Below are 16,688 nucleotides of genomic sequence, written 5' to 3'. Positions count from 1 at the left end.
GATCCAGGGACTCCAGGATCATGACCTGAGCCGAAGGCAGTCGCTTAACCAACTGAGCCACCCAGGCGCCCCAGCTTGTGTTCTTCTTGACAGCACACAGGTGCTGATAAATACCGACCTCCAGGGTATTCTCTGCAAACACAGGCAGCGCGGCCCCTCACCCTCACGGGGGCACGCACGCACACGCGCACACATGCACACGCACACTCACAACCTCCCCGGCTCTGCTCCCGCACCTCAAAAACAAATTATTTAACTATTCTCTTCCCTGAGGATTAGAGCTGTAATTTCAAACCCACAGCTCCTCAGCTTGTCTCTCACGCATGCAGAACATTCTGATAGGTTAAATGCTGCCATTTAATTACTATAATGAGAGGTGCTTTTTTTGGGTTTCCTCAAACATTGATTTTTCCCTCTCGTTTTACACTGGAAGTCATCTTTAACATGTTTTTCTCCATAATTTTCCCCATCCTCCCTTCTCCCCCCGCCCCACCATGTACACAGGGAGGGAGGAAGGAGAAAGGCTCTTTAGGTCAATGTCTTGAAAAGTTACCAGAGGTAAATGGAAAGCAATACCGCACATCCAAACCATTAATTAACAATCTCTTTTTAATATAACGTTTAAAAATCTTAATCTAAAAAAAGGCAGAAGGAAGAGGCAAAAGCCACCAAAGTGGACTACAGCAGTGACCATCCCAGACAGAAATGGTCAGTGAGAGACCAGAAAGCGCTGGGGGGGGGAGGGGCAGGGAGCCGTCCTGTGGGTGACTCTAATGAGGGGACCAGAGGAGTGATTTCTGGAGATGTCCAGCTTTAAAGCAGCCCCAAATCAAATAAGGAGGCTGTTTTCCATGAAAAGGCTGGACAAAAGCCAACTGAGCAAGATGCCTACAGGGAAGAAACTTGCTTTCACATATACATTTTTTTAAAAGGTGTGCAACCTATATGCTTTCTAAAACTGCAGATCATGATTCACCGCCAAAACAAGTGCATTTTGCCCCAGGAATGGGTCCGGACGGAGCTGCAGGGCAGTCCGAGGCTGAGTGTCTGGGCCTGGGGTGGAGCTGGACCAGCACCAGAGGAGGAGTCTGAGGAAGTGAAATGCTCTTCCCCTTCCCTCCTCCAGGGGACCTGCCCTGAGCTCTGCGACCTCCCAGGGAGTCATCCATCACTAACAGCACTAACTAGGTCTCTTTCACTCTCACTCCTGCTGGAGCTGCTGCCTTAGGCTTTCTGCTTTAGCACCACACACTTTCTACCCCTCTGACTCATCGATTCACAAGAGTTAAGGTACTGAGAAGGCCATCTGCTACCAGAAAACCAAGGCACATGCAGGGTCAGGTCGCTGTAACCATCAGGTCGTACACTGTGCAGGGAGGCCCTGACACCCATGGAGACCACATCAGCAGAGCCTACTGGCCGTAAGGAGTGGATCAGTGGAAATACATACAAACATAAATGGACCAAATAAATAAATAAAATAAACGGTCAAACTCAGGGCAGATGGCAGGGGGAGAGAGGAGCTTTCTGGAAGAAGCGTTTCCAGTGGCAACTCACCATGATCCTGGTCCATTTCCGTGGAACCCTCTTCTTGGAAAGGAGAGGCAGGCTTCACCAGGAAGCAGTGATCACCTTCTCACAGAGAAACCATTTCCAGATAAAATACCACTTGCTTTACAAATGCCATCTTCTCTGTTTTCAGAGAGCCTCAAATTTCAGTGAAACCACTCACCCATGTCTCTCCGCACAGAGAGCATGCCTGACAGTCGCCCGTGGAAGCAACATGAAAGCCAGGAGACCCACACCACGCCACTGGTGTCTGATGGTGACACACCGTGGTGCAGCCGCAGTGTGAGCACTAATCACACGGGGGCCTCCTCTGGACCCCATGTTGTCTGACTCCCGGCCCCGCACTCTCTCCACTCTATCCGTTCTCCTCCATCCAGGTCCCCAGGCCAAAAACCTTGACAGTGAGCGCAGACACCTCTCTCGCCTTCACTCCTCGCATCACTCAGCCACCAACTCCTGCAGACTCTACTTCCACACCGTCCCTAATCCATCCTCTCCAACCCCACAACAATCGCCCTTGTTCATCCATCATTTCTCACCTGAATTACTCAGTGAACTCCCAGCTGCCCACCCTGCCTTCAGAAAGAGCTTTCTCAAACACAAACGGGATATATGATTCGACATAAAACTCTTCATAGCTTCCCCACTGTCCACATAATAAAACCCAAACCCTTGAGTTAACACACGTGAGGTCTGACCCCTGCCTACCTCTCCAACTTTCCAGCCTGTTTCCTGAACCTCCAGGCCATTCCTGGTCTCAGAGACAATGTTCCCATCCCATCCCTGCATAGATTAAAGTCAGCACTGCTCCCCAAACCCTAAAGACAACAAATCCTCTTGGGAACATCTATAGGGGTAACCTCCCCTATAATGACGCCTTTTCTAACCCTTCCACTCTAATCCTCCTCCCCCACCACAGAACTGATCACCCCCTCCCCTGGGCCCCTATACAAACACCTACTATAGAACCTGTAATGTGTTACCACCCATACGACACCTGTTTACATATCATGGAACCTCACTAGACCACTAATATTAAATCTTATTTTTATATTTTCAGTGCTTAGCACAAACGTTGGCCACAGAGGAAATGGGCATTTAATAAATTAGAGAATGGATGGATGGATTTTCCCACTGTATTATACTGTCTCTGTGTATAAAACTGGGAACTAGCAATTCATACAAACACATATATAGACATATACCTAACAGTCCACATAAAGGAGAAACAAACTCAGAACAATGATTCTAAGAAGCAGATAATTTAAAAACGCTTGTTTCACCTAAATATGCATTATAACTTCCTGACTGTGTTTGTTGTTAGACTGATATGAAAACTAGTTTGCATCCCGGATCCATCCCTGGGTGGAAAGGGAGCAGAGCTACAGAGAATTAAAGAACTGATCTAAGATTAAACTTTTGCGATGAATATTCACCAGCGAATAGCTGAGAACAAACCATACTGTGTGTACTACTCTCAGTTCATCATGAAATGCTTTTAAACAAATACCTACCATTTCCTCAAAACAGAGTAATTATGGTAAGGCCTTGTTAGCGTTCAGCTGTACACGCGATACACAATAATGGCCCTGGACCCACCTCAAAATAATCTCAAAGCCAGATCTGTGTCGCTGGGGCAAGGCTTCCTAGGGCACCAGACTCCAGTGTTCTGTGTAATGCAATGACATCCGAGCTGATGGAGGTGAGCTCTGCTCCGTGGAGGTTCAACTCCTGAGAGTGGATCTTAAAGGTGAGGCACAGCAGCTCATGAGAAAGTCGATTTAATTTGTTTAACATCATAAAAAGGGACATTTCCACATGGACAGCAAGGACATGAATATCATATGTGTATGGCAGAATTATAAACGCATTTTTGGCGAAATTCAATAAAGCTGATTCTACTGCATAAGGTCAGCAATTTACTATAAAAAATGATATGATTGCAATTTTTAATATAACCCATGTATTTGCTGCAAGATGCTCTAGAAGATTGTGTAACCATTCGACCTCTCCAGTGGAGCAGAGATCACCCTATTTACCCTTTATTGTCCTGATAAAAGCCTCCACACAGAACAACAAAGTCAACGGCATTTACGAACACAGCCATCCTCTCAAACCGAACCTTCCTCTCCTCGAACACAAGAATGAGCTCTCTGGGCAAGAGCCCTCACAAAAGGCAGCAAGAAAATCTCCACGACTAAATAAAACTAAAATTACCTTCATCTTCTATTCCTGATCATAGGAATGTATGTGAAAAGGCACACATGAAATAAATAACCTCTGTGGTCACTCCGGATTTCATTTCTAGTAACGGGACTCTTCAAGGAGAGCGCCCCAGTCCACACGAGCAGACGGTGCATTGAACTTCAACGGCTCAGTGATGACAGTCACCTGTTCCTCAGACTCAGTGGGCTGCCCAAAGCCCTCATGCTCACATGCACTTTTTTTGAGGAACTTATTTGGGTTACCATGAAGATTAAATGAGTAAATATGTGAGAACGCTTTTTTAAATGGAAAGCAATCTACATAGGCTAGTGGCAATCATATGGTCTGTATCAAATCACCCTGGGCTTTGCTTATGAGTCACAGTATCTGTATCACTAATAGTGTCTACGGTCTCAGCCCCAAGTTCTCCAATGGCATGGGCCCTTTGTGTCCCCACTTCGTGCACTTAGCATAGTGGTTCAGCAGACCTCACACTAGAAATGCCTGGCGCACGGGGATGAACTTGGTCACTGATGATATGAAAAATTACAGACTGAGGGATATGAAACTCCAACGGAACTTTTATTTTCAATGGCATCTCTAGATGGAAGCTGGTAAGATGTCACTCTCCTTTTCACTCATGACTACTATGGGTTCTTGGATCAAATCAGGCTCGTTTTCTGCCTTGGAGTCTTTGAGATGGCTGTTGCTCGGCCAACACTCTTGTTCTTTGCATCCCGGTTTCAGTAACCCTCCCAAAGCAAACCTCCCCACCCTCCTGCCTCCACCCTCCCAATACCCTCTATCAGAGCACCTTTGCTTAACTGCGACAATTCTGCACATTTCGCATTTCTGTATCCCCCTCCCCCGGCCCAGAATGCTGCATTTTATTAGCCCTGATATTCTTGGTCCTAGGGCCAGCACAGTGCCTTGTAAAAAAATATGCTCAATAAATACTTGCTGGATGAATGCATGAATGAATGGTAAAAAACCTTTCAAAATCAGGTATTCAGGTCTTGCACACAACGGCACTATTTTCTGTTCTATTTTAGTACTTAGTCTGCTCTTTTCAGTACTGCTTCACGGAGAGGCTCTGACTAAAAAAAATGTAAGTAAATATCAGAATTGGACTCAAAAGAGGTCATCATGAATCTCCGTATTTATTCTCTTTCAATTACATTCTGTACAAATTAGCTCCATTTGTAAGTTAAACCGATTTTTCTAACAGCCTCTTCTTCAAACTCAACCTGTGTTCTTTCGGCCAAGACCCCAAATTTTGCAATTAGAATAATTTAATTGACAATTCTGTTTGTGACTCGCAAAGCAGGAGAGGGTATGGCTTTGTTCTTTAGCTTCATAGGTTTACCCCTGTCAGTGGTAAAATATTTTTCTTGTCAGCTGAGAGTACAGATCCAGCTTGAAGCCAGAAACAGAGTGGACGAGAGTCCCGTTCGTCTGCACTTTTAGATTTCATGGACAAGATGACATTTGTGTGGTTGTGATATTTAATTTATCACAGAGGGTCATGATTTCTTCCCCTGAAATGCCATGATAAGGTAAACTTCAACTTTATGAATGAAAGCCTTTGCGATCATTTAACAAACTGAAAATCTACACAAAATTTAAAGACCACCGTCTTACTACAGACAATCTCCTCAACAATCTAATTACAGAAGGATTTCTCAAAAGGGCTTTAAAACTAAAAAGAATAATTAACAGTAAGAGACTGGAGCATTCACAAGTCTTCTGATGACAGGGGCGACATCTGAGAAGACTAGCTCCTACCGGATGGTTTAGAAACCAGACACAGGCCTGTGGAAAGTTGGAAGGGAAAAAGTAGTCGAGTTGTTCAATTTAAAGAGGAGCCTGCTTGCCCCATCATGCCACTGCCTGAGGACCGTTAGGAGTGACCTCTACTTACTATCACAAACGGAAAGAAGATAAAGCTGTCGACTGACCAACTAGCAAGCCTACAACAAAAAGTAAATTTAAAATAAAAGCACACTAACTCATGCTTTGCAAATACAGACACTCATGCACACACACACACATAGCAGGAGAGGCTCAAAAATATTAATATAATAATGGATTGGTACATGAATGAATACTATTCAAAGTTACTTTAAAATTTTTCTAACTATAGTCCAATCAACATAAAATATTGTAAAGCAGAGATTGCCTAACATCATACCTTAGGTTAAGTTTCGGAAGTCCCTACTTCCAACATTTTCCAGACAAACCCACATATCATGTAGTCCCTTTGGTGAAAACTCGCTTGCCCACCCTTAGCAGCTAAATCTCATTACGACTCCCATCCCTAAGTGAGCCAGAAAGGACTGACAAGTATTCTTACAACCAGCTCAGAAAGCCAGTGCCGATAAAGAACACGTCAATGTTTATCTCTTGGACAAACTGAAGATACATTACCACACAGCTTTTGTTAACAATCAAAGGTCCAGCTCTTCTCAAAAACAACAAAAATAGTTGACTAAAAACAATATCCCCCCTTCACATATACATACAATTTGCTCTTCGTTGAATGAAATACTTTAGATTTACAACTAAACCACTGCCACCTGCTTAAAGACTGAAAACATGAGAACTCTCTTTTGGCGGACTTTTTTTATTAGCATGTTTTGGGGCCAAATGAATGCCTCCCTCATTTTGTGGACCGTTTATCTAAATGGCTTGAAAAATCCTGAGTTAAGCCTTCAGTAAGAAAGAGGCTTGTGATAAAGAGGTGCTTAGACGCTGTTTGGGGGCAAATATGTTGTATGTGTGGATCTTTTTTCTTCTACGGGCTCCTCCGATGGCACTCGGCGTCCATTCCCACCTCTTCCTAGTGTGCCTTCCTCTGTTAGAGAAGCCGGATGCTAAAAGTTACCGTTCCCAGACTCCTCGGCAGCGAGAGTTCTGGATGGGAGTTAGGAGCACGCACAGGTGATCTGAAAAGTGGAAACGAGGTAAAAGATCTGTACCCACTGCTTTTGACTGTGGCGAACATGGGCCAATCAGCAAGCCGGAGACCGGAAATACCTAGGTTCCCTATCGCAGTGCCCAATCTCTAGCCCTTGCTTCACGGGGGTCAAGGGACAGTTTTACAGAGGTAGAAGCCAAGTTCATATGCCAACGTCCTGTCACTGTTTTTACGGATGTAGAACACACAGCAGCGGTGGCAGCGGCAACTTCCTGATCCTGAGTCACAGCTACGCGGGTGTGTCTTGACCTCGAACGTTCCGGTGGCAGCCTCCCGATTCCCCGCTTTCCTGACTGGACTGGAGGGCGGAGCGGCACCCCTGGCAAGTCACTCCTTCCATGCTCTGAAAGTCATTCCTGGAGGCCTGGACTTGATTCCACTCCTCTGGCCCCTTCTACAGTGAGCAAGCCCCTAACTGCCTGTATTAAATCCCTCTCTGCTCAAAATTCCTAGAGGTTCTCGTGACGTGAATTTTTATGAAACCAACACATCTGTCTTTTTTTTTTTTTTTTAAGATTTTATTTATTTGACAGAGAGAGAGATAGTGAGAGCAGGAGCACAAGCAGGGGAGTGGGAGAGGGAGAAGCAAGCTTCCCGCTGAGCAGGGAGCCCGATGTGGGACTCGATCCCAGGACCCTGGGATCATGACCTGAGCCGAAGGCAGACGCTTAACGACTGAGCCACATCTTTTTTTTTTTTTTTAAAGATTTATTTATTTATTTGAGAGAGCGAGAAAGTACATGAGAGGGGGGAGGGTTAGAGGGAGAAGCAGGCTCCTCGCCGAGCAGGGAGCCCGATGCGGGACTTGATCCAGGGACTCCAGGATCATGACCTGAGCCGAAGGCAGTCGCTCAGGCGCCCTACATCTGTCTTTTTAACATAACATTACAGCAAACTGACTACAGCCCATTAAGAGTACACGTTCTAAGAAGATATACTCTGTCATATCATGGTCACTGTGAGCTAAGCCCTTATTTTCAGTGCCAGGCACTCTGCTAAGAGCTTTTCACCTTACTTTCATTTAATCCTTACAAGAATCTTTTGTAGTAAATGCTACCATTAACCCCATTTTACAGATAGATAAACCACAGCACAGTGAGGCTAAGTATTTTATCCAGGGCCACACAGCTAGAAAGTGGTGACGCTAGCATTTCAACCCAGACAGTCTGTGCACTATTACCTCCCACGCTGGAGTACTCCAAACGTGACCTGTTATTTAGTCTCTTAACAATGCTGCCAAAGCCACGTGGTTTTACTACTGGAAAGACATTATAAATAAGACATTATAAATATGACACCTGCATCTTGCTCTTCTCCAGGCTCCAAACCTACACACTCCTACATGACTGGGGAGAACATAAAATGACACAACCACTTTCGAAAACAGTTTGGAAATTTGTTCAAGAGTTAAACATACACCTACCACATGATCCGGACATTCTACCCCTCAGTACCTGCTCAAGAGAAAAAGAATTATATGTCCCTACAAAGATTTATACACAAATATTCATAGCAGCTTTATTTTTAATAGCTAAAAACCAGAAACTCAAATAATCATCAACAGGTGAATGGATAAACAAGTTGTATTATATCCAAACAATGGAATACTATTCAGCAATAAAAAGGAATGAACCGCTAATACACGTAACAACGTAGACAACTCTCAGAATATTTATGCTGTGTGGAAAAAGCCAGACCAAAACGTATACACACTGTACGATCCCATTTATATAAAATTCTGGAAAATGCAAATTAATCTGTATGAAAGAAAGCAGACTGGTGCTTGCATGGGAACCAGAGTGTGGCAGGAGGAAGAAGGCAGGAGGAAACATTTGGGGGTGATCAGAGGGCTCACTATCTTGACTACAGTGATGGTTTCACAGGTACACACATGTCAAAATTTTAAATGTTGCACAATTTAAATATATATAGTTTATTGTATGTCAGTTACACCTCTATAAAGCTGCTTAACATACCAAAACCCCACCCTAAGAGTCACCTTCAGTCCTGTCTCCTTCACCTCACACACCCAATCTCCTCCTGAGAATGGCTTACTCTTTTTCCGACAATGTCTGTGGCTCTGTCCTTCCTTCCCAGAAAGCATGTGGTAAAGTTCAAAGAACTCTAGTCAGAAGACTTGGTCCTACGTCTACTTCTGCCACATATTTGCACTACTTAATCTTTCTGAGCCTCTGTGTCCTCATCTATAAAATGAGAGATTCGCTAAATCACGTATTCATTCATTCAACAAATGTTCATTAACTTGCCTACTAAAAGACCATAGTGAAGAAGAAATTAATCTGTGCTTTGTAAACCATAAAATTTCTACATAAATATGCTGGCATTTTTTTAAAAAGATTTCATTTATTTGAGAGAGCATGAGCGGGGGAGGTGCTGCAGAGGGAAAAGCAGACTCCCCACTGAGCAGAGAGGCCGACCCAGGGCTTGATCCCAGGATCCTAAGATCATGACCTGAGCCAAAGGCAGACGCTTAACTGACTGAGCCACCCAGGCACCCCTATGCTGGCATTTTTATTTCCATCTTTGCTGCCCACCTTCCCAGTCCAGATCCTCCCACTTGACATTGGACTTGGCAGTGCCTTTCTTTGTGGCTGGTTCTACCACTGCCAGGCCTATTCAGTTTAAATACAGAGCCCAGAGTTAACTTCCTCGATAGCATTGTGACAGAGTTTCAACTGATTCAAATAATGCTGTCAACCATGATTTATAATATTGAGTCCTAAGGCTGGCTCCTTCCTCGCTGCCCATCTCACCAACCTCATTTCTCTTTTCTACAGAGCCCACGGGCCAATCCAGCTAATAACGGCACGGAAGCCTCCACATGAGCCTCCCTCCCTAACACTGTCTTCCCCACTCTTCTCTGACCATCTACACCCACTGCCTCCCTCGTCTATGTTAAGAAGGAGCTCTGCTGACCTAAGTAACTGGAAAGGAGCATTTTCACTGGCTACTGTAAGGCTAAAGACACAAAGAACTGCATACAACATTGTACTCTAGCTGGTGATGGCGTACCGGCTAGCAGTTCTGAAACTACCTTACGTGTGCGCCAGAGATGAATAGATATGTGCAGTGCTGACTCAAGAAAAACCGAACTCTTCTGCAACTCATCCTGGTAAGCACCTTCTATTTCTAGTTTGCCCAGGCCCTCCTTCAGTAGCTTCTCACTGGGGCTGGCTCTGCTGGGTATGGAGGAAGCTGGGAAGAGTGAGGCACAGTCTCTGCCCTCGAGGGACTCACAGCCCAGTGAGCTTTACACTCCAGTCTCTCCTGGTCGGACAGGGCCAACTTCTAACTGAGACACTGCCGCCCTTTGTGGGTATGCGTAGACACTGCTCAAAGGCACTGCGCCCCCATCCCTGCCTCCTTCTAATGAGCCTCTTGCATTGTGAAAGACAGGTGCTTCATTTTTCTCTCAGGAAGTGCCTAACGTGATAAGACTCTGCACACAACAGGTACTGAATAAAGACCAACCACCTAACCAATGGCCGAGGACCCATAAAATGTCCAATAACGACAGAAGAAAACTAAGCCATGTGTTCCATTTGGAACAGATTGCGACCAAGTTTCTGAAGATTTCCATTTATTTGAATGCTTTTTTGCATCAAAAATTAAACTTATGAGCCCATATCCCTTCAAAAATGAGCTGAAAAAGGATTCTTTTAGAAAGCATTTTTCCTGTAACCAATGACCAGAATGTCCCCTCAGAATCCAAATCTGTGCTAAGCGTTAGTGACAATTTGTTATGCAGCCTTTTTCTTTTTTTTTTTAAGATTTTATTTATTTATTCATGAGAGACAAGGAGAGAGAGAGAGAGAGAGGCAGAGGCAGAGGGAGAAGCAGGCTCCCCACTGAGCAGGGAGCCTGATGTGGGACTTGATCCCAGGACCCCGGGATCATGACCTGAGCCGAAAGGAGATGCTTAACCATCTGAGCCACCCAGTCGTCCCGCAGCCTTTTTTCTCTTATTAATTTCTTCTTACCTGCAGTCACGTTTATATTAGAAAAGTTTTATATTCTTTCTATATTATTTATATTCAAAGTCTCACGAAATTTTAAGAAAAAACATACCCTAGCCTACTCACATATGCAAAACGCTTTCACTTTAGCATAGTGCCAAACCAACACAGCACCAACAATGTCTGCAAAAGAATATTCACTGGGGCGTCGTTTGAAACCTCAGAAGGCAGGAACCAATCTAAATGTCCACTAATTTGGGACTGGTTAAAAAAAATTCTGATACACGCTCATCCTGGAGTACTACACAGCCACTGAGAAGAATGAATCCAATCTGTAGGTGCTGATGTGGAACGAATGCCCAAATGTAATGTCAAGTGTAAAGGTGAAGTGTAAAATACACTAGTACTGCATTTAAGAAGTGTTTGTCCTTCTCTGGGAGGAGTAATAAATATTAACATGCTTTTATATGGATAGATGATCTTGGGAATGATACCTAAGAAACTGTGAATAAACAGAAGCATCCTCTGGAAAAGAGAATGGAGGCGACAGGAATAAGAGACGAAAGGAAGACTAATTTTTCACTGTATATCGTTCTTTATGGTTTGAATTTTTGAAGCCACATACACAGCTTACCTTTCCAAAAAATTTAAAAAAAAAAGAAAGAAAAAAAAACTTCAAAAATACTACTACCGTACATGACGACGTCACTGTGCTTTTCTTTGTAGCGTTGTCATAGGCACACAAGGTAAAGAAAAGAGGAATCACTCTTCACTTTCAGGAAAAACCTCAAAGCAACTGGGTAAATCCAAAACAGCTTTGTCCCCCCCCCCCCCCGCCCCGCCCCAAGCTCCTCTGGGCCACGCCCCCCCGTGGTAGGTTGAAGTGTAGGAACCCATGTGACTCAGCCTTCTTGGGGAAGCAAGTGCCACCAGCTCCCCCTCTGAACGAGGAGGCCATGGCGTCCCCATTTCCACGGCCTTCAGCCGGCCCAGCTGCTGCAGCTCTCATCCTAGATGCTGAAAAAATCTCTGGAGTTCAAGACAAGTGTGGATAACAAGGGGAGCAGGAAAATTGATGGGGGAAACACCAGTCAGTGTGATGAATAGGCTGGTCCAGAACAGCAGGTGACGGATATGCAGATGCAAGACTGGCAGGGAAGGAAGATGGTCCGTTCACAACAGATGGATGGAGGTGCTCAATCATCCTCAGGAACGAGCCCGAGGCTGCCACACACAGTCCTGTCTGCTCCGCCACCGGCAGCTCCTCACTCACCTTCAGGGCACGGCCCCAGCCCCGAGGCTCTCTGCATGGGACCCACACCAGGGCGGGGTCTGCGGGACTGACGGCAGGCAGTGTTTGAGGAAATGCCACTGGACTGCAGGCGGGACTCTCAGGGACTGACTGCTGGTGAACTTCTTCCTGAGCTTCCAAAAACACACCCATTTTGTCTCTCTGGATAGCTCATACTCTGGGGTATGGCTTGCCTTGCTGGGGTGACCTGTTTGCCCAGACCTAAGGGACACAGGAATTCTAGGACATAGGAATTCCAGTGTTAAAGCCAGGACAGTGTGGGGCAAACCTGAACCAGTGGCCACCCTACTTACCAGCCACTGTCCTCTCCTTTTTCTTTCCCTCTTCATCATCGGTGAAAGAGAACCTAGACCACCTAATTCAGTTCAACCTCATGACTGAGCAGAACTCCTCAGGTCGGGTATTTTGTTTCTTCCAGTCATCTAAGACTCACAGAGAGGTAAGACAGTAAGAAAAATCAGAAGCGCCTGGGTGGCTCAGTCGTTAAGCGTCTGCCTTCGGCTCAGGTCATGATCCCAGGGTCCTGGGATCCAGCCCCGCATCGGGCTCCCTGCTCCACGGGAGGCCTGCTTCTCCCTCTCGAGACCACTGCCCCTGCTTGTGTTCCCTCTCTCGCTGTCTCTCTGTCAAAAAATAAATAAAATCTTGAAAAAGAAAAAGAAAAATCACCCACCCCCCATCTTTGCCCAGACGGGGAGCATCTTTTTAAAACGTCCATGTTAGGGGAGACCCAGCGGGCTCAGTCGGTGGAGCGTGTGACTCTTGATCTCAGAGTCGTGGGTTCAAGCCCCACACTGGGGGTAGAGATTACTTTAAAAAAATAAAGAAATAAAATAAAACATCCATGACAGAGAAGGCACAATTATTCCAGCAAATACAGGAATGAATCTAAATCTCGATGCCACAATCCACGTCTCATTAACAAAGAAATCAGAGGGGCCAGACAGCCCCTCCAGAGCCAGTACCCTTCCTTCCAGCTCAGCCACAGGAGTTTCTGAGGGTGAGGAAATGGGCCACAGCCAAGCATGGGGTCTCCCTTCCCTGCCCCCTCCAAGCTCTCTGCTGGACCCAAGCTCTAGAAAAAAACAGCGTTATAAAAATACTTCTGGCTTCACTAAGACACATTAAAGAATTAATTATAAAGTAAAGCTGAAGGAGAAAATTAATTTTAGAAACATATGAGGTTACAATTTTTTTTTCCTGGAGATGGGGGAGGAAACACAGTTATTTTCGTTCTCATCCTGGGGGCACAAGCTGGGAGCTGTCCAGTCGATAACCTGGCCATCAGAACAAGGTTTGTAATTAAAAGGTCAGTGACCTGGAAAGCCAGGGCCCCACTCCCAGAGCTTCTCAGTAATGACGGAGCTATTAAATTAAGACTGTTATGAAATCAATGCTAAAAAAGCTTTCATGGTAACGAGATTCCATTCAAGGACATGCAAACTACCTCATGAAATGGACGTAAATGATAAAAAAGAAAAGTAATAAAAGAGAGTTAAATTGAAATCTGCGTAAGAATTTACTCCCCGTTGAAATACTCCAGCGAGAGCAGCCCTTCACCTCTACCCCACTACCAAGGTTGAGACCATCAGGTTTCTTCCTCAAGTTCATTTCCAGCAAGGAGGCGGCTTTGCTACCGGGGGTTCCGCTTCCAGGAACAGAAGAAAGATAAGATCTTGTTTCACCTTTTAGAATGAGAAAGGATGGTGGTGTGTCTCATTTGTTTAGTTTTCCTTTCCCCCCGGACTATTTATTAGATGAGCGAGAACACAGCCCTTTACTTACACACTTGAGAAAGGCACAATAAGCAAAAGTCTCAGCCAACACCACCCAGGCCCCATTATGCAGGATTATATAGAAAAGTGTGTGATGCTCATTGTTTTTCTAGAAGCCTGCTTTGCAACAGATAGATTAGGAGTAAGCTAACAGACAACGCTATCTTCCCCCCACCTCACCTACCCCACCCCCCAAAGAAGAGGCATCACTTTTACCCACCTTACACTCACCCTGCCAACATGTTTGGAAGCAGCCTGCCTCCTACACTTTGTGGTTGGATAGGGTGTCAAATAAACATAAGCCTATTGACAACGCTGTCCAAGCCTCTAACTTTCTAGACCGATTCTGTTGCTGTTTTTAAGCTACTCTAACCTCCTGGACTGCAGCCCACTTAAAGCCCAGACACGATGCCTGCCTGGTGAGAACCTATGCAGTCCAGTTCCAGGAGGGCTTAAACCCAACACATAGTCCAGTGATGCTCATGTGCGGCTGACTACGCGGCTGATGTGCCATCTGCAGAATCAAGTAGTTGGAAGGAAAACAAAAACGTTTATTCTAATACTCCAAAGGTGAACAGCTGCTTTTCCCTTCCACCCAAAAAATTCCCGATAAAAGAAAGAAATGTCGTAAATTACATAAAATGGCAGTACAAACTTCAAGGAAAATGATAAATGATTCCAATAACTTCATGTTTCTCATTAATGACTTCATATTCAGACTTTAAAGCATCCAAAAGAGAACTCAAAACACAAAAAACAAAAACAAGAAAACCACAAACACAGAAGACCTTTGCAAACCAAAGCTCTTGCATGTCCATCCCATCCACTCCCCACTAGCCTGCCTCCGGTCCCCTCGGTGCCCCGAATCAGAGAGCACAACATTTAACGTGTCAGTAACGGAGGCAGGCTGTAGCCCTGCTCCGGGCTGTGGTTTCACATTAAAACAAACTCAGCTGATGTGCCTAAAGTAACCCTCATTTTCCACTGAACTGACATGCACTACAGGGACCTCAATTTCTATATTAAATATTAAATAATATTAAAAGAAAAACAAAATTGGATTTGCCTTTTCAGGAAAGAGATGTTTATTAAAAAAAAGAAAGTCAAGATTATAATTCAAGGCAGTGCTCCATTGCAATTCCCTGAAGTGACATTTGCTAGGAAAAGCCAAGACTACAGTAGCTGCAAGCTCGCCCAAAGCCAGCGCTCCAAACCCACCCCTGCAACGAGTCCTGCTGCGGGGGAGGCATGCGGAGGATGCCAGAACCTTGGTCCCTCCCCTCAGGACACCCTCCCCGCCCCCACAGACCAGCCCGCCAACTCTTTCCTTCCCAAGTACAGTCAGGGACAGGGGAGACCGGCTCCTTCGCAAAATCCCCTCCTCCCTCACCCCATTGGAGCCGGTGCCAAGCTCCGCGGACCATGTACACCTGACCCAAGGAACAACCGGAAATTTAAAAAGTGAAGTGTAAATCCACGAAGGGGCGCTTCTTCCCCAGACGCCAATCAAACCATGGAATCCTCTGCCCAGAAAAGGTCCTGCCAGAACTTACCCTATTGGGACTCAACTCGGAAACAGATAATTACTGACTGAAGCAGCATTTTACAGGATAATGGAGATGGGTGATTACGGCCAGTGATTCTGGACTGAGGCTCAGGGTAGACTCCTGTGGCTCTCTTTAGAGGAAGAAGGGTAGGAGGCCTCTCCAGGTTCCTGCTGCCTGAAATTCTAAAAACTCTCATCCACATTAGGGGTCAAGGAGGAACTGTGCCCACTCCACACTGACAAATACTCATCTCCCTCTTAGAGAGGCATGCTCCGGTCGCCCTGTCTAGGTGTGAAAGCCGTTCCCACCCCAGCGCTGGTGCTCCTCAACCCCGGGCGCCTGGCATTATTTTTCTCCGTGGCGCTTGTCACTCGACATACAATGGATCTCGTTTTCTCATTGGTTAATTGTCTGCCTTTCCCCCTTAGAATGTCAGCCCGGTGAGGGCAGGGATGCTGTCTGCCCTCTTCTCTGCTGAGTCCCTGGGGCCCAGAACAGGGCGTGTGCAGGGCAAACACTCTCCGATGGATTAACTAATCGACTGGTTTTGTTTTGCGTTATATTTAAAGGAGCAACAAATAATAATTGCACAAAACAGTTTCCTCTCCACAGTAATTATTAGCCAACTAACTCAAAAGAAGTATTATTTGGTCCAGAGTTTCTCTCTCTCTCTTTTTCCTCTCCCTCTCCCAGTCAGGGATTTATTAAAATTAAACAGATTAGATGGAGCTCCTGATACTAAAACTGCTCAGCAAAGCCTGCGGTGGGGAAGTGCCGAGCAAACACCAGAGACATTTGTCTCTAAATTGCTCTAAATACCTTCTGCAAATGAAATTCTAACCCAGCTGCGTTTGAAAGAAAATGAGGAATAACTGGTCATTGTCAGTGGAAGAGAAGATCAGGCAGTTATAATACCGCACAATATACTGGGGCAGAGGATCTCTCGGCAACCATAGATTTTGTCTCAGGTTACCCCGGGTAATCAGCACAGCTTTTAGGCTCAGCTTTCCCCGGCTTCGATGCTTTGATGAGAGAGCTGAAATCCCCAAGCTTTTATGATTAATTACTCCCCATAGGTACACATATTTCAAGGAAAAACTCTTTTATGGCATGATGGTTGCGGAGTGGAGAGGCCGGCCAACGCACTCCAAATTGTAATAACCACCTACGGATGGGGGGCGAGCACGATGCCGCCAGCAAATGCACAGTGCCCCTCACCAACTCCGTCGCAGGGGCCAGCCCTGAGGCTGCCTCTGAACAGATGCCTGCGAATGGAGAGCTTCAGGCTCATTCTGCCCCAGTGCCAAGGGTGCAGGCCTGGGACAC

General features: G+C 45.5%; 1 protein-coding gene across 3 annotated transcripts in view; it reads right to left on the bottom strand.

Annotated features, from left to right (window-relative positions):
- PEX14 (peroxisomal biogenesis factor 14) overlaps positions 1-16,688 on the bottom strand; it is a 117,974-nt gene that overhangs the window by 48,828 nt on the left and 52,458 nt on the right. The gene's annotated exons all lie outside the window — the stretch shown is intronic.

Source organism: Leptonychotes weddellii, chromosome 4 (assembly GCF_054177405.1).
Source record: "Leptonychotes weddellii isolate Sample4059 chromosome 4, ASM5417740v2, whole genome shotgun sequence".
Classification (NCBI taxonomy): Eukaryota; Metazoa; Chordata; class Mammalia; order Carnivora; family Phocidae; genus Leptonychotes; species Leptonychotes weddellii.
This window is presented reverse-complemented; position numbering and strand designations above follow the sequence as displayed.